Consider the following 22,279-nt stretch of genomic DNA (forward strand, 5'->3'; position numbering starts at 1 on the left):
TAAAGAGATCAATAGGGTTAAAAAGAAATTCAAATGCAGAGGAAATGCTCACCTGGTGGGGTTTTGAAAGACACAACCCCTGTGTTGGTTTGTAAAGGTATAGGCTGCTGAAGATCCACAATGGTATAGCATGTAGCAGCTGGAGAAAAGGTGGGGGTAAATCCGCACTTCCAACAGAATCAAATGCAGAGAGAGAACATAGAAATTAAATTTTTTTTTACTCAATGTATTTCAAAACACAACTGCTTCAACCTCAGGACTAACCACAGTGGTTCCAGTGATGTATTTATGTACTAGTGGTGTTTCTGTTGCTGTATTCATGTACTGATTGTGGTTCTGGTGCTGACTTCATGTACTGATGGTGGTTCTGGTGCTGTGTTGCTGTATTCATGTTCTGATGGTGGTTCTTGTCATGACCCAGGATGGGGTTTCGCTTTGGCCCGTCCTGGTCTGACTGGGGGTTAATTGCTCCGCCTCTCCCTGGCAGAGGGCGGCTATTTAATGCTCACTGGACCTAGGTCCGGTGTCAGTTATACTCCTGCCCTCGGCTGAGTTAGTTGACCTTGTGCGTACGTGTGCCTTGTGCCTGATATCTTGCTTGCTTGTTTGGTTTTGATCTGGTTCTGTCCCTGTTACAAGCTCTGCCTGTCCCTCTTGTACTGCGCTACCTCTCTTGTATGACTCTCTGCTTGTGACCCGACTTCTCTCTGCTCGTCCCCTTGGTACCATGTCGCCCTCTTGTGTATGACTTTTGGCTTTGTCTGACCTCCCATCTGTTTATCCCTCCTGTACCTCGCTGTCCGTACTGTGTATGAACTCCGTTTTGCCTGACTCTGAGTTTTCTGTCTTCTCTGAAAGCAGGACGCTAAGCCCCACCCCCTTGCAGTCACGTGAGCGTAGGACCCGTGCCAGCTTGCTAAACTTCATCACTCAGGTCCTGTGCACCTATACTTTCTGGCTGTCCTGATCCCCAGGGGTCCCTACAGTGCGGGTGAGTCCCTGCTCAGCAGAGGCTGTATGCCGGCGCTGTCAGGATCCTGATATTATAACTGACCAATACCATTTTTTTTCTCTCTGCTCCCCTTCTTCTGTGTATGTGATGGATCCTATGCACGCTCTTTCTGAGCAGGTTAAACACCTGACCCAGATGTCTCAGAAACTCCTTGGAGAACGAGTCCTGGCTCAGTCTCAGCAGCTGATCGCTGACACTGTGCAGGGGGTTTTTTCATCGGGGGCTCGGGATATTACATTAGTTTCCCCTGAGTCTCCAGTGAAGTTACCGGATACCTTTTCTGGAGATAAAAAAGAGTTCAGAGTTTTCAATGAGGGCTGTAACCTTTTTTTTCCTTAAGACCACACTCTTCTGGGGATGAAAGTCAGAGAGTGGGGGTCATTATGTCTCTGTTAAGGGGAGCCCCCCAAGCTTGGGCTTTCTCTCTTCCAACCACGGCCTCTGAGCGTATGATGGTAGATGTATTTTTTGAGGCCCTTGGGCATACTCCTGATCGTATGCGTATGGCTGAGGACATGGTGATGAGTGTGTGCCAGGGGAAGCACTCAGCCAAGTGGTTTTTCTCAGAGTTCAGACTCTGGGCTGCTGAGGTCTGCTGGAATGATGCTGCCCTCCGGGGTTTGTTCCGTAGAGGTCTGTCTGAACATCTGAAAGATGCTTTGGCTCTCCACCCTCCCCCTGATTCCCTGGAGGAGGCTATGACACAGGCCGTCCGAATGGATCACAGGCTACGGGCGAGGGGAGTGATGCAAAGTGAAAGACCGTTATTCTTCCAAGGAAGGGGAGCCAGTCCTATATTGGAGATCACGGAGATGGGAGCCATCGACCTCAAAGAAAATGAAAGGAGACAACGGCACGTGGGAAAAGGCTGTTTTCACTGTGGCGATTCTGGACATTGGAGAAAGGTTTGCCCCTCCCGTCCACTAACCAAGCCGGGTGATTGTCGTGGAGGTCACCCAGGCTCTCAGGTACCTTTTTCTGCCTTCTCTAAAATGTTGTTGCAAGTGGAACTTTGTTGTGGGAGTGTCTCCACATCCACTTCTGCCTTCGTGGATTGCGGATCAGCATTGAACTTTATTGACTCTGATTTGGTATCCAGGAGTAAGTTAAGGACAGTTAGGTTGGAGACGCCAATTCACATTGTGGCCATTGACAAAACACCACTGGTGAAGAATGACATTATGTTTCGTACTGAAGATTTTCTCCTTAACCCCTTCCTGACATGAGACGTACTATCCCGTCCACGGTACCCGGGCCCGTATGACCGGGGACGGGATAGTACGTCTACCGCGATCAGCGGCGCCCACGTGGTGAGCGCCGCTGATCGCGGCCGGGTGTCAGCTGATTATCACAGCTGACACCCGGCACTACGTGTCAGGGGCGGTCACGGACCGCCCCGACACGTTAACCCCTTGCACACCGCGATCAAACATGATCGCGGTGTACCGGGGGTTAAAGGGAAGCATCGGCAGGGAGGGGGCTCCCTCCGTGCTTCCCTGAGCCCCCCACGGCAGCGCAATGTGCAGCGCTGCTGCGGGGGGCTCCTTTCCTCCAGGCCCCCGAATCCAAGATGGCGACGGGGGCCTTCGGGGGCCTGGGGAAGCTGGCTTCCTCAGTGCCTGCAAAGCGCAGGCATGAGGAAGCCTTGTGCACTGCCTGTGACAGATTGCTGATCTGTCACAGTGATCTGTGATGTGACAGATCAGCGATCTGTCACAGGACAGTGATGTCCCACCTGGGACTATGTAATAAAGTAAAAAAAAAATTAAAAAAAAGTGTAAAAATAAATTTAAAAAAATCGCCAAATAAATTAGTAAAAAAAAAAAAAAATATTCCCCAATAAATTCATTTTTTGAAAATAATAAAGAAAAAAAACCAATAAAAGTACACATATTAGGTATCGCCGCGTCCGTAACGACCTGCCCTATAAAACTGTCCCATTAGTTAACCCCTTTAGCGAACCCCTTAAAAAATAAAAATAAAAAACGAAGCAAAAAATAATGATTTATTATCATACCGCCAAACAAAAAGTGCAATAACGCGCGATCAAAAAGACGCATATAAATATCCATGGTACCGCTGAAAACGTCATCTTGTCCCGCAAAAAACAAGCCACCACACAGCATCATCAGCGAAAAAATAAAAAAGTTATAACTCGCAGAATAAAGCGATGCAAAAATAATTATTTTTTATATAAAATAGTTTTCATTGCATAAAACCGACAAAAACATAAAAAAACGACCTAAATGAGGTATCGCTGTAACCGTACTGACCCGAAGAATAAAACCGCTTTATCAATTTTACCGCACGCGGAACGGTGTAAACGCACCCCCCCCAAAAGAAATTCATGAAACGCTGGTTTTTGTTCATTCTGCGTCCCAAAAATCGGAATAAAAAGCGATCAAAAAATTTCACGTGCCCGAAAATGGTACCAATAAAAACGTCAACTCGTCCCGCAAACAATAAGACCGCACATGACTCTGTGGGTCAAAATACGGAAAAATTATAGCTCTCAATATGTGGTGATGCAAAAACTATTTTTACAATAAAAAGCGTCTTTTAGCGTGCGACAGCCGCCAAACATAAAAACCGCCATAAATAGTAAATCAAACCCCCTGTTATCACCCCCTTAGTTAGGGAAAAATAATAAAATAAAAAAAATGTATTTATTTCCATTTTTCCATTAGGGCTAGGGCTAGGGTTAGGGCTAGGGGTGTGTTGGGGTAGGGTTGGGGTAGGGTTAGGGCTAGGGTTAGGGCTAGGGCTAGGGTTAGGGCTAGGGCTAGGGCTAGGGTTAGGGCTAGGGTTAGGGGCGTGTTGGGGTTCGGGTTGGAGTTAGAATTGGGGGTTTCCACTGTTTGGGCACATCAGGGGCTCTCCAAATGCAACATGGCGTCTGATCTCAATTCCAGCCAATTCTGAGTTGAAAAAGTCAAATGGTGCTCCTTCCCTTCCAAGCTCTGCTATGCGCCCAAACAGTGTTTTACCCCCACATGTAGGGTAGCAGCCTACTCAGGACAAATTGCAAAACAATTTTTGGGGTCCAATTTCTCCTGTTACCCTTAGGAAAATAAAAAATTGGGGGCAAAAATATCATTTTTGTGGAAAAAAATGATTTTTTTATTTTCACATCCGAGTGTTATAAACTTCTGTGAAGCACTTGGGGGTTCAAAGTGCTCACCACACATCTAGATAAGTTCCGTGGGGGGTCTAGTGTCCAAAATGGGGTCACTTGTGGGGAGTTTCAATAGTTTAGGTACATCAGGGGCTCTCCAAACGCACATGACACCCGCAGACCATTCCATCAAAGTCTGCATTCCAAAACGTCACTGCTTCCCTTCCGAGCCCCGACGTGTGTCCATACAGTAGTTTTCTCCCACATATGGGGTGTCAGCGTACTCAGGACAAATTGGACAACAACTTTTGGGGTCCAATTTCTCCTGGTACCCTTGGGAAAATAAAAAAATGGTGACTAAAAGATCATGTTTGTGGAAAAAATACGAATTTTTTATTTTCACGCCCGGGCGTTGTAAACTTCTGTGAAGCACTGGGGGGTCAAAGTGCTCACCTCACATATAGATAAGTTCCTTAGGGGGTCTAGTTTACAAAATGGTGTCATTTGTGGGGGGTTTCCACTGTTTAGGTACATTAGGGGCTCTCCAAAGGCAACATGACACCCGCAGACCATTCCATCAAAGTCTGCATTCCAAAACGTCACTACTTCCCTTCCGAGCCCCGACGTGTGCCCATACAGTAGTTTTCTCCCACATATGGGGTATCAGCATACTCAGGACAAATTGGACAACAACTTTTGGGGTCCAATTTCTCCTGGTACCCTTGGGAAAATAAAAAAATGGTGACTAAAAGATCATGTTTGTGGAAAAAATACGAATTTTTTATTTTCACGCCCGGGCGTTGTAAACTTCTGTGAAGCACTGGGGGGGTCAAAGTGCTCACCACACATCTAGATAAGTTCCTTAGGGGGTCTAGTTTCCAAAATGGTGTCATTTGTGGGGGGGTTCCACTGTTTTGGTACATCAGGAGTTTTCCAAACGCGACATGGTGTCCGATCTCAATTCCAGCCAAAAACGTCAAATGGCGCTGCTTCCCTTCCGAGCTCTGCCATGCGCCCAAATAGTGGTTTACCCCCACATGTGGGGTATCAGCGTACTCAGGACAAATTGCACAATAACTTTTAGGGTCCTGTTACCCTTGGAAAAATAAGAATTGAGGGTGAAAAGATCATTTTTGTGGAAAAAATATGATTTTTTAATTGTATGGCTTTATGTTATAAACTTCTGTGAAGCCCATGGGGGTTCAAAGTTCTCACCACACATCTAGATAAGTTCCTTAGGGGGTCTAGTTTCCAAAATGGTGTCATTTGTGGGGGGTTTCCACTGTTTTGGTACATCAGGGGTTTTCCAAACGCGACATGGTGTCCGATCTCAATTCCAGCCAAAAACGTCAAATGGCGCTGCTTCCCTTCCGAGCTCTGCCATGCGCCCAAATAGTGGTTTACCCCCACATGTGGGGTATCAGCGTACTCAGGACAAATTGCACAATAACTTTTAGGGTCCTGTTACCCTTGGAAAAATAAGAATTGAGGGTGAAAAGATCATTTTTGTTGAAAAAATATGATTTTTTAATTGTATGGCTTTATGTTATAAACTTCTGTGAAGCCCATGGGGGTTCAAAGTTCTCACCACACATCTAGATAAGTTCCTTAGGGGGTCTATTTTCCAAAATGGTGTCATTTGTGGGGGGTTTCCACTGTTTTGGTACATCAGGGGTTTTCCAAACGCGACATGGTGTCCGATCTCAATTCCAGCCAAAAACGTCAAATGGCGCTGCTTCCCTTCCGAGCTCTGCCATGCGCCCAAATAGTGGTTTACCCCCACATGTGGGGTATCAGCGTACTCAGGACAAATTGCACAATAACTTTTAGGGTCCTGCTACCCTTGGGAAAATAAAAATTGGGGTGAAAAGATCATTTTTGTGGAAAAAATATGATTTTTTAATTGTACCGCTGTACGTTATAAACTTCTGTAAAGCCCTTGTGGGTTCAAAGTTCTCACCACATATCTAGATAAGTTCCTTGGGGGGTCTAGTTTCCAAAATGGGGTCACTTGTAGGGGGTTTCCACTGTTTAGGTACATCAGGGACTCTCCAAACGTGACATGGCGTCCAATCTGAATTCCAGCCAATTTTGCATTGAAAAAGTCAAACGGCGCTCCTTCCATTCTGAGCTCTGCCATGCGCCGAAACAGTCGTTCCCCCCCACATATCAGGTATCTGCGTACTCAGGACAAATTGCACAATAACTTTTGCAGTTCAATTTCTCCTGTTACCCTTGGTAAAATAAAAAAAATTGAACCTGAAGTATTTTTTTTATGAAAAAAAGTTAGATGTTCATTTTTTTTTAAATATTCAAAAAAATTCCTGTGACGCACCTAAAGGGTTAATAAACTTCTTGAATGTGGTTTTGAGCACCTTAAGGGGTGCAGTTTTTAGAATGGTGTCACTTTTGGGTATTTTCTATCATATAGACCCCTCAAAGTGGCTTCAAATGTGATGTGGTCCTAAAAATAAAATGGTGTTGTAAAAATGAGAAATCGCTGGTCAACTTTTAACCCTTATAACTTCCTAACAAAAAAAAATTTTGGTTCCAAAATTGTGCTGATGTAAAGTAAACATGTGGGAAATGTTAGTTATCAAGTTTTTTGTGTGCCGTATCTCTGTGATTTAAGGGCATAAAAATTCAAAGTTGGAAAATTGCGAAATTTTCAAAATTTTCGCCAAATTTCCGTTTTTCTCACAAATAAACGCAAGTTATTTGAACGAAATGTTACCACAAACATGAAGTACAATATGTCACGAGAAAACAATGTCAGAATCACCGGTATCCATGGAAGCGTTCGAGAGTCATGACCTCATAAAGGTACAGTGGTCAGAATTGTAAAAATTGGCCCGGTCATGAACGTGCAAACCACCCTTGGGGGTGAAGGGGTTAAAGTGAGTTCCTTGCAACAGGAAAGTATTTCATGTTTTGTGATGGACAACCTGCCAGCGGGACTGGTGTTGGGGTTCCCCTGGCTACAATTGCATAATCCTGTAATTAATTGGGAATGTCAGGACATTGTTAAATGGGGTCCCTATTGTTCTGAGAAATGTCTTGATACTGTGTCTGTGTCGTCCGTGGGTCTGGAAGGTATTCCGGAGTGCCTGATAGACTATACGGACGTTTTCTCAGAAAAAGAGGCTAAGGTTTTACCACCACACCGCCCATTTGATTGTGCCATTGACCTGGTTCCAGGTGCTAAATTGCCCAAGGCCCGCTTGTATAACCTTTCGGGTCCTGAACGGGCTGCGATGAAGGAGTATATTTCCGAGAGCCTCCGTAAGGGAGACATTCATCCTTCTGTTTCTCCTGTGGCGGCGGGGTTCTTTTTTGTAAAGAATAAAGACGGTGGTTTACGCCCATGCCTCGATTTTCGTGAGTTAAATAAGATAACTGTGAGGAATACGTATCCGCTTCCACTTATTCCTGATTTATACAACCAATTGTCCGGAGCTAAGTGGTTTTCAAAATTAGATCTACGGGGAGCGTATAACCTTATCCGAGTCTGAGACGGAGATGTATGGAAAACCGCTTTTCTCACAACTGAAGGGTATCGCATGGATCCTAATAAGGTGCAGGCCATTGTCGAGTGGGTTCAACCTTGTGATTTGAAGGCTCTGCAGCGTTTCCTAGGATTCGCCAATTACTATCGCAAATTTATAAAGGGGTTCTCACAGGTGGTTAAACCCCTCACAGACATGACTCAAAAGGGGGCCGATATCAAGAATTGGTCAACCGCAGCGGAGCGGAATTTCAGTTTTTGAAAACATGTTTCATGTCGGCCCCGGTTCTTGTTCAACCGGACCCGTCGGAACCATTTATTGTTGAGGTAGATGCCTCAGAGGTGGGGGCGGTATTGTCCCAGGGACCCGCCACTTTGACCAATTTAAGACCTTGCGACTTTTTCTTAAAGAAATTCTCTCCTGCAGAGAGAAACTATGATGTGGGAAATCGAGAACTTCTGGCCGTTAAGTTGGCCTTTGAAGAATGGAGGCATTTTTTGGAGGGGGCTGTCCATCCTATAACCGTAATTACGGATCACAAAAACCTAGCTTACATTGAGTCAGCTAAGAGGTTGACTCCTAGACAGGCTAGATAGTCACTTTTTTTTTTCCTGATTCAACTTCTCGATCACTTTTCGGCCTGGGTCCAAAAATGTCAGAGCGGATGCTTTGTCACGCAGTTTAGATCCGGTGTCCCCCCCGGAGCCTCCATACCTCCATACTCCATTCTTCAGCCTGGGGTGGTGGTGACAGGTATTTCGAATATGTTGGAACGAGAGATTCGGGAAGCCCAGTCTCTTGCACCGCCGGCTAAGCCGGTGGACAAACTTTTTGTGCCAGCTCAGCTTCGCCTTAAGGTCCTCCGGGAGTTCCATGACTCAGTTCTGGGTGGACATCCAGGGATCTCGGCTACCCGGAAGGCCATTGCTGGAGTATTCTGGTGGTCTGCTTTTGCCTCTGATGTTGCAGAATATGTGTCTGCTTGTGATGTTTGTGCCCGTGCAAAAACCCCCCATAACCGGCCGGCCGGGGAATTGGTACCACTGCCTTCCTGAGAGACCTTGGATGCATTTGTCCATGGATTTCATCACCAACCTTCCCCCCTCCAAGGGTAATACCGTCGTCTGGGTTGTGGTGGACAGGTTTAGTAAGCAGGCACATTTTGTACCTTTGACAGCTCTACCTAATGCGGAAACATTGTCCAGATTGTTTGTTGAGCATGTGGTGCGGTTGCATGGGGTACCCTTGAATGTGGTGTCTGATAGAGAAGTGCAATTTGTTTCCAGATTTTGGAGGGCTTTTTGTAAAAGGTTGGGTATTGGTCTGTCCTTTTCATCCGCTTATCATCTAGAGACTAATGGGCAGACCGAGCGGACCAATCAGTCACTGGAGCAAATTCTGCATTGCTTGACCTCAGACCGACAAGATGATTGGTGTTCTGTGTTACCGTGGCTGAGTTTGCATTTAACAAACGCGTTAACCAGTCTACGGGTACATCTCCCTTTCTCTGCAATTATGGGTTTCATTATCATTTTGGAGAATTTTCCCATTTGAATTCTGGGTGTTCTGGGGTGGATGAGACGATCCAGCGGTTGGGGGAGGTATGGCGAGAGGTCCAGAGTAACATTACGAAGGCCCAGGAAAAAATTTAAATTTTTTGTGGACAAAAAACGATCCGCGGGACCGGTGTTTCAGATTGAGGATAAGGTATGGATGTCCACCAAGAATATAAGACTCAAGGTCCCCTCTGCGAAGCTTGGACCCAAGTTTATCGGTCCTTATGAAATGTGGGTTCCTGCTCGATCAGTTCATGCGGATCGGTTGGTCCGGGTCTTTCACGCCAAGTACCCTGAGAGACCTGGGGGTCCAGTGGCCCCCCATTGAGAGGAGGGTACTGTCATGATCCAGGACGAGGTTTTGCTTTGGCCCGTCCTGGTCTGACAGGGGGTTAATTGTTCCGCCTCTCCCTGGCAGAGGACGGCTATTTAATGCTCACTGGAGCTAGGTCCGGTGTCAGTTATACTCCTGCCCTCGGCTGAGTTAGTTGACCTTGAGCGTACGTGTGCCTTGTGCCTGATATCTTGTTTGGTTTTGATCCGGTTCTGTCCCTGTTACGAGTTCTGCCTGTCCCTCTTGTACTGCGCTACCTCTCGTGTATGACTCTCTGCTTGTGACCCGACTTCTCTCTGCTCGTCCCCTTGGTACCTCGTCGCCCTCTTGTGTATGACCTTTGGCTGTGTCTGACCTCCCGTCTGTTTATCCCTCCTGTACCTCGCTGTCCGTACTGTGTATGAACTCCGTTTTGCCTTCTCTGAAAGCAGGACCCTAAGCCCCACCCCCTTGCAGTCACGTGAGCTTAGGTCCCGTGCCGGCTTGCTAAACTTCATCACTCAGGTCCTGTGCACCTATACTTTCTGGCTGTCCTGATCCCCAGGGGTCCCTACAGTGCGGGTGAGTCCCTGCTCAGCGGAGGCTGTACGCCGGCACTGTCAGGATCCTGATTGTTCTGTTGCTGAATTAATGTACTGATGGTGGTTCTGGTGATGTTTTCTTGTACTGATGGTGGTTCCAGTGATGTATTCATGTACTGTTGGTGGCTCAGGTAATAGTGGCATTGCAGTAACGTCACTGATCTAAATAATGATGTTTACTGGTCACTTTTGCAAGACAATGAATATCTTAAAGGTAAAACCCAAAAATCAATGACAAAATTGTGTTTTATTCCCTGCAGGTTAATATTGCAATGTGGGGAGGAGCACAATTAACAAAAACAGTACCATTAAATTTATTGCTCGAGTCAGCAGATATGAAAAAACAATCTATCACGCACCTCCGTTGCCAAAAAAAATTAAAAATTAGTGGGCCTTGGAAAATGCAGAAACAAATTATTTTTTTTTAACGGAGCTAAGAATTTTTTTAAGCCACTAAGATAATTTTTGCAACACAATGAACACCATAAAAATGAAACAAAGAAAGCAATGGTGTAACTAAGAAATATTTTCACCATTTCATCGCAGCATTAATTTTATTCTTGTGCTTCCTTATACCGTAAATTGAATTGTGTCAATCAAAAGTACAACTATTTTGCCATCCAGTGCTTCTGTGATCTTCATCCCGGGCTGGTGTTTAGGTATCGGGACAGAGAACATCACGGAAGAGGATGCAAGGATGCCAAGAGAGGATACGCGGTGCACCAGACGGCAGGTTGCGGCAGGAAGACAAGTGAGTGACAAGGTGAGGTTTATTTTCTGACTATCTACAATTCAGCCAGTTTGCAAAATTCGCTAGAAGTAAATCGCAAAAACTTGAGAATTTTTTTTGTAACATGTCAAGACGCTTGACTTAATATTGGCGCAGGAAAAGATGAATAATAATAACAATAAAAATATACCCAGGAAATGCTATTGCTATTTTGGGTGCACGGTAAGATGAATCGTGGGCCGCACTCCACCGCAAAGTATTTCTGGGAATGTCTTTGCAATGTTCTTGAAAATATCCTCAGTGCATAAAACAATCTGTGAATAATACTCGGGAGCCCGGTATTTTCTCTGTTGAAATGACAGGTTATGGAGATCGCAGAACCTTGGTCATTTTCTGTTTTATGAGGCTGTGTGTGACCCGCGTGTCATTACAATTCCTAGTACCCTTGGGGGTGGATTTCTGCAGCACGTTATAAATTCCGAGCAGGAACACGAAATCAACGGCTGACAATAGGCACGAAGAGAGATGAGAATACAGAGCCGGGCGAGATAACCGCCGCCAGGACATTGTCTGATTTTATGCTATTTCTCAGAATATTGGGGAAAATTCTAAAACTTTTGATGGTAAAGTTGGAAAAAAAAATATATATATAAAAAAAAATACAAAATAAATAAATGTATCCAAACTGAAAAACAGATGGAGACACAAATTATTAGTTTTTTTTATTTATTTTCATTTAAATTAATAAAATTGAAAATTTAGACATAGATAAAATCAAAAAGTCTTTAAAAAAGTGAGCTGAACCCTGTCAAGTATTTTTACTTTGGTTTCTTCCTTCCCTGCTTCCAAGAGTCATAACGGTTCGGTTAATTTTTACGAGATAAGCTGACATTTTTGAACGATGCCATCCACTTTACAAGATAAAGTACTGAAAAGCTAGAAAAAAAAAATTCTACGCGGGGTGAAAATGCTGCATGAAACGCCATCGCGCCATTATTTTTGGCGGTTTGTTTTTACAGCATTCATTGAGTAGAAAAAAATTGCCCAGCAATGTTTTATTGGTCGGTCGGTACCATTATGGCTATACCCAACTTTTATAGAGTTTTTATATATATATATATTTTTTTTTTTTTTTTTTGAGTTTAAAAAAAATGTAGAAATTTGTAAAATAAGAAAAAAAACTGATTTGTGTTGACATTTTCTGAAATCTGTAATGGTTTTTTTTTATTTTTTTTTCATTAATGGAGCTATGTCAGAGTTTATTTAAAAAAAAAAAAAGATTTGTAGCTCTTATTAATACCGTTTCATGGTGCGTACAACATATTGATTGCTTTTATTGCATTTTTGTGGAAGGTATGGTAACCTTAAAAAATTATTTTTTTTTATTTCAATTTTTGTACTTTATAGTGTTTAATGGGTTAAATAATGTTAAATGATACATCCAAGTTTTGTGGATAAGGTGATACAAAATTTATTTTTTTTTATTGTCCTTAATATTAAGAGAGAAGATTCAATTTTTACTATGACATTTTTGTATGTGTTTTACTTTTTACGTTTTTTAGTCTCCATTCGGGATTTGAACCTGCGATCGTCTCATTACTTGTTCTATATACTGTGTCTCGACTTGGCAGGAGTACCAATATGGCAGCCACAGGGACCTTCAGCATAGTTAGGATTTTTTTGCCCATCTCGGGGGAAAATGTAAAGAACAAAAAAAAAAATTTTTCTAATTCCTTTTCTAGCCCCTTTTTTATTTTTTGTTTTTTCCTCCCCCTCTTCCCAGAGCCATAACTCTTTTACTTTTCCATAAATACAGCCACATGAGGGCTTGTTTTTTCTAAGACAAGTTGCACTTTTGAATGACGCCATTCATTTTCTCATGTGATGCACAGGAAAGGAAAAAAAAAATGAAAATTACAAGAAAAAGTACAATTTCACAATTTTTTTTACTTTTTTATTTATCATTTTGACTATATGGTAAATCTGACCTGCCAATATGATTCTCCAGGTCAGTACGAGTGCGCGGATACCAAATGTATAGTTTTTTTTTTTTATTTAAGTGGTGAAAAAATATTCAGAAATTCATAAAAACAAAAGAACTTTCTTGAGTCGCCATTTTGAGAGACCAGTAACTTTTTCACTTTTCAGGATCTGGGGCTGGTGACGGCTTATTTTTTGTTCCCTGAGCTGATGTGCTAATTGAGACCATTTTGGGGTAGATACAATCTTTCTATCGCCTCTTAATGAACTTTTTTCGTCAAAAAAAAGTGATTCAAGTGTTTGGATTTTTTTTCTTGTTACGCCGGTTACCGATCGGATTAATTTGATAATTCAGACTTTTACTAATGCGGCGAAAGTACCCAATATGTGTATTTTTTTTAATGGGTCAAATGGTGGGGATTGGAACGTTTGTGTCATTTTTATCTTTTTAAGATTTTAAAAACACTTCTTACTGTATTCAATGGTCCCCTAAGGGGACTTGAAGCTGCGATCGTCTGATCGTTTGCACTACACATAGTAGCGCTTCAGCATTGATACGTATAACGGAAATCATGGTCTCCTATGAACGCCGACTAAACGTTGGCTTTCATAGGAGATTCGCTATGACAAGCTTGGAGGTCCTCATGACAACCCATTGATACAAGTTAAGGGCAAGCTGATGGGTGGGTAGAATGACCGCCTCCCTGCCAACGCGTGTTAAATGCCTCTGACAGCGATTGACAGCTGGATTTAACAGACAATAGTAGCAACCATTAGAGGCACATGATTAAATCAGCTGTCATCTGCCGGCGAAGATGCGGGCTTAGTGTTGAAGTCCCCATTAAAGTCGGGGCGCCGACAAATGACTATTGGTACATCATATGTCGGCGGTAAAGGGTTCAAGACCATTTGGGGCCACTTAAATACTGTTATAAAGAGCGGTTTGGACTGTCGATGGCGTTCTTCTTTCTCTCTTTTCTTTCCCCATGAGGTCATAAAGGACTATTGGGGGCAATTCAGCACTTAAATATATATTAGTCCTAATTGGAAGGGTAATTCAGCCTCCTGGCTGCACAGAGCAGATTTGGGTCTGCCAGGACTGAGCGGCAGCTGCTTCCTCCCGCCACCTGGTGATGACATGATCATTGGGTCTGGAGGAGGAGGCACCATCAGCATCTAGAAGGCAGAAATTTAGAGCAAATTTATACTCTTCCCCTTCTGGAGGAATTTGATTTACACCAGTTTTTTGTCACAAATTTCGCACCAATTAGACAAACGTGCAACTTTTTGCACTAGTAGTCAACAAAACAGGTCGAAGACAAAAAAAAAAGCATTTTTAATTATACAAAATGAACCACATGCGCCATTTTGAAGAATTTGTAGGAAACAATTGACAATGAAAACCACAGGAAAAAATAGAAAAGTGACTTTAAAAAAAAACACAAATACAATGCAACTTTTTAGCGGTAAAAGTCTCACATTCCCTTAAAATGGAGCTAAATTTGCATTCAAATAAAAAAAGTATCAACTTTTCAAAAAAAGTTATAAAGAAAAAGAGTAAAAAGCAAATGAAAAGCCAGTAGAAAATACCCCAAAACTAGCACAAATAAATGGAACAAACGCAACAATGAATAGAGCCCAAAGTCTTACAGAAAGTTTCTGTTTTTAGGTTTTCACAAACTTTTTTTTGGATATTGAAAGGTATTTGTATCTAATAATGCAGCATGGTTGTAGCAAAGCTTTAGAAATAGTAGAGGGTGGTGGGCTATGTTCACACGTTGCATTTTTGCAGCGTTTTTTTCTGCAGGTAAAACCTGCTCGCGTGGCAGTAAAAAAGTTACCTAAAAAAAGCAGGTTTTGCTGGATTTTTCAGGATCAATTTTGCTTCCACCACAGAGGCATGAACGATGTAAGGTGGTGTTAGGTCACCAACACAAGACATATGTAAAACAATTAAAATATTTTGGGAAAAAATTTGATCAAATTATTTAGTGGATAAAAAATTTTATGTCTAAAAAAAGTTGATGAAAAAATACACAATTACAAATGTAACAGTGGAGGAGGGTGAATTGGTTGGGATTAGTTTACCTAAGATATTGGTAGAGCATTGAGTTGGTAGGACACTGTTTACTTTCACACTTTGGTTGGCTCTTGAGTTTATCAGGTATTGTTCAATTTCACACCTTGGTCAGCCAATGCTTAGTTTACACACATCGCTAATTTAATTAAACTGCACTGATCCTAACAGCCATTCTCAGGTGAGGAGACCAAGACATTTTGGCTTAACCTTGGGAAAATCACGAAAATAAATGGGTTTTACATACTGTTGTATGATTTTTTTGCTGCATTTTTGCACTTATTCATTGCTTTCTATGGGTGAAAAAATGTTGCAGTTTTCAAAAACGCAGCAGTTTTCCAATTAATTAAGGAATAAAACCCAAAATGTACGGCATGCAGGAGATTTCTGAAATCTCATAGCTTTTGCTGGTACTGTAAAACGCAGCTTAAAATTTGCGTTAAAAAAATTGAACATGTGAATATAGCAATAAGAACCATTCTTAGGAGGGCTGTAATGATGGGCACGTTGGTTGGCACACACCTTATCAGGTTTAGTTTTGGTGGGGTATTTTGTGGGGGGTTTCTGATCTCGGTTTGAGATTACGCGTGTTCTCCGCTGATTTATCACAAAGTATAGAGTGCCCGTTAAGGAAACATCTGTTGTTTTAAATGCCCCATAATCACCAGCGTGAAGCTCCAGGTGGGTCCGCGGTAACGGCCTCCCTTACATGATCTATCACATTTCTCTTATTTAACCTCCATTTTATGCTCCGTTTAGTTTTATGCTCTAATTATTATTCATAATAAAATACAACTTGATGTAATAGATTCAATGTTAACTCCTAAAGAACCCAAACGTTTGCGATGCTATGCCTCTGGAGCACTGAGAAGTTCACTTATGGTGCTGGCGGAACGACAGATATACAAGCTGGGTATGGTGCAGGTACGGGAGCTTGCCTTCATGACATCATGTTTTTCCTTTCCCTGTAAAAAAAAAAAAAAAGAAAGAAAAGTTAATAAAAAAAATTCATACCACAAAACAGTTGTAGGGAGTGAGGTCTTTGTGTTTCTACAGGAAATGGGGACAGGTCTATGTCTCTCTAAAGGAAAGAGGGTTGAGTCTGTATCCTTCTACAGAAGGTGTGGGCAGGTCTTTGTCTCTACAGGCAGGGCTGCCACCAGGAATTTCAGGGCCCCATACTGGCAACATTTTCAGACCCCATTGAGACTCCTTCCAGGCTCCACCCCAGCTCCACCTTTCAAAGTCCCACCGCCCACTCTTGGAAAAACTCCACTTCTGCACAACGTCCTCACCAATCACACATTAACAGTTCCCATTAATCACCATATCACTTACATCGCCATTAGCTTTTGTTTAGGCCAAAAGACATTTTAAGCTGCCACCACCACAACAAGGTAGACTCTGTTGGCCAGGCCCTACTCTACTCTAACCTTTTAAACATTTGTTAAAATATCCAATACTCTTTTTAGGTAGATTTTTATTTATTTTTGTTTAAAGGAATATATCACATACATTTTTTAAAATGACCTATAATACCACATACAAGGGACAAATACAGTCACTCCATTGCCGGAACACACATTAACACCACATAGTGACCGAATAATACCACATAAATGGGACAAATACCACCACACCGTGACCAGATCTCATATTACCACCACATAGTGATCGAATAATGCCACATGCAAGGAACAAATACCGCCACATCATGAGCAAACCCCATAATACCACAAAATAATGACCAAATAATACCACTTACAATCGACAAACACTGTCAAATCATGGACGGATCACATATTACCACCACATAGTTACCGAATAATACTACATACAAGGGACAAATACCATCACATCATGGCCAAACAACATATCACCACAACACAGCAACTGAACAATGCCACATACAAGGAAAAAATACAGTCACATCATGGCCGCATCACGTTACCACCGCATAGTGACCAAAAAATACCACGTAAAAGGGACAAATACTATCACACCATGACCAGAGCACATATTATCACCACATAGTGATCGAATAATACCACACAAGGGACAAATACTGACACATTATCACCAGACCACAAATTCCCACCACATAATGACTGAATAAAGACTGAATACTACAATACTGATCATTAATAAAAAACCCACAATACTTAGGCTACTTTCACACTTGCGTTTTTTTGTGGTGCGTTTTTTGTGCACACAAACGCATGAAAAAACGCATACAAACGCTGCATTTTTTTCTAGCATTTTTATGCGCATGCAGGAAAAAAACGCAGCGTTGTATGCGTTTTTAGCGCATTTGAGATTTTTTGCACATTGTTTGTCCTCACCCAAAAAAAATCTAGATAACAATCTGGCTACACACACGACCAATGGAACGTCAGTGGCAGTGTGGTATGTTAATATATAGACCCTGTCTACAGTATTCTTCACATTTGCTTGATTTTTCTCGTGTCTACATGGATCTGTGCTGGAAGAGTTTTCACTTCAACTTGGATTTGGACATCGCGATGGCTAGGGCATATGCAGTTGCTTGCCATGAACAAAGGAAGAGAGAGAGACAGCGAAGACGGCAGCGGCTGCGTTTGTGGATACATCCGATTGTTGAACTCCGGGAGAGCCGTGGGGCGTACCACACCCTCTACAGCGAGCTACAGGCAAACCCGGAGAAATGTACAGATTATATCCGGATGTCCCAAGAAAGCTTCAGGGATTTGCTTGCTCGTGTCCAAGAATCCATCTGGAGACAGGACACACAGCTCCGTTGTGCGATTCCTCCTGAGGAACGGCTCCTGGTGACATTACGGTACGTAATATTTAAAAGCTAAGGGGTGGGATGATGTTTTTTTTTTTACCTGTACTATTCAAAACCTGGGCTAATTATTTTTTGTAAATGTACTAATTTTTTATTTTATAGTTTTAAAAACCATATACAGAAATATTAATTTTACTTCTTTCTCTGTTTCGCAGATTCCTGGCGACTGGAGAGACCCTATCTTCACTACACTTCCAGTACCGTATTGGAATCTCTACCTTGTCTGGAATTGTTGCGGACACCTGCCGGGCTCTCTGGAACGTTCTTTGTCCTGAATTTATGCCCCTGCCCACCGCTGAAAAGTGGATGGAAATTGCTGACAAATTCTGGACAGTCTGCAATTTCCCCAACTGTTTGGGAGCGGTGGATGGGAAACACATCCGGATCATAAAACCCAAAAGAACTGGATCTGAGTACTATAAATACAAAAAGTACTTTTCAATAGTACTCATGGCCATTGCGGATGCCGGATGTATGTTTTTAGGAGTGGACATTGGAGCATTTGGCCGTGGTAATGACTCACAGGCTTTTAAAATCTCAGACATGGGCCAGAGGTTGTATGGCAACCAATTTAATTTCCCTATGCCACGGCCTTTTCCCCACACCGAAGCTCCGCCACTGCCCTTTGTAATGGTTGGGGATGAGGCTTTTCAAATGTGCGCAAACCTACTGAAACCCTACTCCAGCCGGGACTTGGACCACACCAAAAAAATATTTAATTACAGGTTGACCAGGGCCAGAAGAACTGTCGAGTGTGCTTTTGGGATTCTTGTCTCCAGATGGCGAATTCTCGGCGCAGCTATTAATCTTAAACTTGAAACAGTGGATGAGGTGGTGAAGGCCTGTGTGTGGTTCTACATAATTATGTGATGGCTAAAGAGCACGCGACCTTTGAACTCGATGATGCTGCTCCTAACCCATTGCCTGAATTCACTCAGCACCCTCTCAGGTCATCCGTTGAAGTTGGCCAAATGAGGGATCAATTTGCGGCCTACTTTATCTCTGATGTAGGACGGGTGCACTGGCAAGATGAAATGGTGTAAAAATGTTTTCGTGTGTGTATGTTAATAAAAAACCTGTTTTGATACCTGTACCGAGTGCACTATGTTTTTTACACTCCATAAAATAAAAACTTCCCATGTATACCTGTGAATTCATGATGTTCTCACACCTGGGCAGGTAAATACAAATATGAGTTAAACTGCAGCATCGCTAGTCTGCGTGAAATATATTGGTACGTAAGCAACGCTGCAGGTTAAATATGATATGTGTATTAACCAGGCCATGATTGATAAATAGTTATGATTAGAGTTGAGCAACTTTGGTAGGATCGGGTTTCATGAAACCAAATTAGTTTCAAATGAAACTGGTCCAACTAGTGGAAAAAAAGTCGGAGTTTCGTTCAAAACCCGACCCCAATGCAAGTCAATGGGGAATAAAAGTCTGCATGGAGTGGATGAATGTAATCCGCTCAATGCCGACTTTTATTTCCCATTAACTAACATTGTGGTAGGGTTTCGAACGAAACTCGCCTTTTTTTTGCCCGAGTTTCACCAGTTTGCGTTTCATGAAACCAGATCTTAGTCGGTCAACTCTAGTTAGTATACTAGGCCTTGGTATTTAACATATGACGTGTATTTTACCCATCAGTGGATTCAACACACACGTACTAAGAGTATGTTGTTAATTACAAGGTATATCTATCATCTCCCTGGCCTAGTATCACAATAAGTGAAATGAGGATGGTAAAAACAGCAAATCCTCAAAACACTTTTTATGACACCTTGCAAAGTTTAGGCGCATTGTGTGTACGGCGCAGTGTGCGTAGGCGACGCCAAAAATATTAATCAAACTTTGTTATGGTGAACCAGAAATGTAAAGTTATTTTTAACCAAAAAAATTATAAAAAACTTTATATTTTTCTGCGTTTGTGGTCAGATGGTTGCAAGTTGGGGGTGTGCAGTGAAGATGAACAGCTTATAGTCGATGAAGGTGTTCTAGGGGAAGGGGCAACAAAACTTGTGGGGGGAGTCGAGTTATGGGAATGGAACTAGACACACTAGGAGGAGAGGCCAGAGGTTCAGCTACAGTGGTCCTAACTGTTTGTCTCCTTAAACTGGCCTGCCTGGACCTACTTGGGCCCAATGCCCGCCTTGATTTTTGGCGCCGCCTGGAACTTTGGACAAATAAGGAATGTGGGTCCCCCGTCTGCTGCTGTGGCTGCTGCTGTGCATGCTGCTGCTGCTGTGGCTGCTGCTGATGCTCTGTGGTGGCGGTGGCAGTGCTCGTCCTTGCAGGAGGACTGGTGGCGGCAGTGATGGTCCAGGTTTGCGGAGTGGTGGTGGCAGGGCTACTACATGTTGTAGTGTTTGCGGCAGGGTTGTTCCACGTTTGAGGAGTGGTTACTGTGGCTGTACTCCAAGCATGCATGGTGGTGGCGGTGGTGCTCCAGACTGGAGCTGCGCTTGCCATGGTGGTGTCGGTGAAGTGACCAGCAGCACTCAGACTTGTGGTGGTGTAATGGTGGGTGTCCTGGCTTTGAATAGAGGTGTCTGTGCAGTGGTATGCAGCACAAGTTGGTAGTGAGGTGAAGTGAGTCAATGCTGGCACAGTTGGAAATGACACCACTGACTGCTGCCCGTACCGATTATGCTGCATAGCCTGCAAGAAAGCATTGTTGCAGGCCTGCAGCACACTCAGCTGTTGCTCAGGACTAAGGTGTTCCGCCATGCCCTTTTCAATCTTACTAAAAAAAATGGTGTGCTGGTCTGTTGAGGTCTCCAGACGGTCAAGGCGCTGTTCGACAGAATGGAAGCGGTGTTCCATGTGGTTAAAGCCACGTTCCATGAGTGAAAAACTGCTTTCCACTCTGTCTGACAGCGACTTGAGGCTGGCATTAAAGGCCTCGCTCAAGTGCATAAACTCGGGCAAGACATTCCTGTCCAAGGCCCTCTGCCGCTGGTGGGTAGTGCCCGCATAACCAGTGGCAGAGACCTGGGACATGGGAACACCTGATGGACCAGCTTCCTGGTCACCAGTTGTCTGTGTGGCTGACCTGCAAGGTGCTTCATGGCTGTCGGATGGCTGGGACGGGTCAGAGGACATCCGATGAAGGACCGCTCCAGGGCCAGGTTGCAGGGTGCTGCTCCAGGTGCTGTGGAAGAAAGGAAAATCATTACTATCATGCCTTTACAAGAAGCATTAGAAAAACACAGATTAATAAAATTAAAAACAAAAAAATTGTAATACTTCTGATCTGGTGGCAAGGACCGGTCTTAGGAAATGCAACTCTTGATAGTATCGGTATCTTGTTCTTGTCCTTGACGCTGAACCACTGCGAACCTGGCCCTCAGCACGAACATCACTGTTGAAGCGGTCCTTGATCGAGCGCCAACGTGTTTGGACTTTGTCCACTGTTGGAAAAACAAACAAGCAACATTTAACAATTGTGCTTGATGCGCGACATATGCTATCACTAAACCCAACAGTGCCATCACGAACAAGAGTCAATGTGGTACAATACAGCAATACAATACCCAAAGCAGTCACTGTTGAGCCAGATGACACTGTTGGGTTTCCTGCTAGAATATATCTAGCACGAAACCCAACAGTGCCATCAAGGACAATAGTCACTGCGGCACAAGACAGCAATACAATACCCAAAGCAGTCACTGTTGAGCCAGATGACACTGTTGGGTTTCCTGCTAGAATATATCTAGCACGAAACTCAACAGTGCCATCAAGGACAATAGTCACTGCGGCACAAGACAGCAATACAATACCCAAAGCAGTCTCTGTTGAGCCAGATGACACTGTTGGGTTTCAGGCTAGAATATATCTAGCACGAAACTCAAAAGTGCCAACAAGGACAATAGTCACTGCGGCACAAGACAGCAATACAATTCCCAAAGCAGTCACTGTTGAGCCAGATGACACTGTTGGGTTTCAGGCTAGAATATATCTAGCACGAAACTCAAAAGTGCCAACAAGGACAATAGTCACTGCGGCACAAGACAGCAATACAATTCCCAAAGCAGTCACTGTTGAGCCAGATGACACTGTTGGGTTTCAGGCTAGAATATATCTAGCACGAAACTCAAAAGTGCCAACAAGGACAATAGTCACTGCGGCACAAGACAGCAATACAATTCCCAAAGCAGTCACTGTTGAGCCAGATGACACTGTTGGGTTTCAGGCTAGAATATATCTAGCACGAAACTCAAAAGTGCCAACAAGGACAATAGTCACTGCGGCACAAGACAGCAATACAATTCCCAAAGCAGTCACTGTTGAGCCAGATGACACTGTTGGGTTTCAGGCTAGAATATATCTAGCACGAAACTCAAAAGTGCCAACAAGGACAATAGTCACTGCGGCACAAGACAGCAATACAATTCCCAAAGCAGTCACTGTTGAGCCAGATGACACTGTTGGGTTTCCTGCTAGAATATATCTAGCACGAAACCCAACAGTGCCATCAAGGACAATAGTCACTGCGGCACAAGACAGCAATACAATACCCAAAGCAGTCACTGTTGAGCCAGATGACACTGTTTTCTTC

General features: G+C 43.3%; 1 long non-coding RNA gene across 1 annotated transcript; it reads right to left on the reverse strand.

Annotated features, from left to right (window-relative positions):
- Positions 1-14,294: 14,294 nt before the first annotated feature.
- LOC141058828 (uncharacterized) lies at positions 14,295-21,129 on the reverse strand. The gene is made up of 3 exons (XR_012222326.1): positions 20,968-21,129; positions 20,774-20,872; positions 14,295-15,856 (listed from the first exon to the last, which is right to left on the reverse strand). It is a non-coding gene; the product is annotated as an uncharacterized lncRNA (long non-coding RNA).
- Between the last annotated feature and the right edge of the window lie 1,150 nt (positions 21,130-22,279).

This window comes from Dendrobates tinctorius, unplaced genomic scaffold, assembly GCF_039654945.1.
Source record: "Dendrobates tinctorius isolate UK_male_01 unplaced genomic scaffold, ASM3965494v1 ptg000215l, whole genome shotgun sequence".
Classification (NCBI taxonomy): domain Eukaryota; kingdom Metazoa; phylum Chordata; class Amphibia; order Anura; family Dendrobatidae; genus Dendrobates; species Dendrobates tinctorius.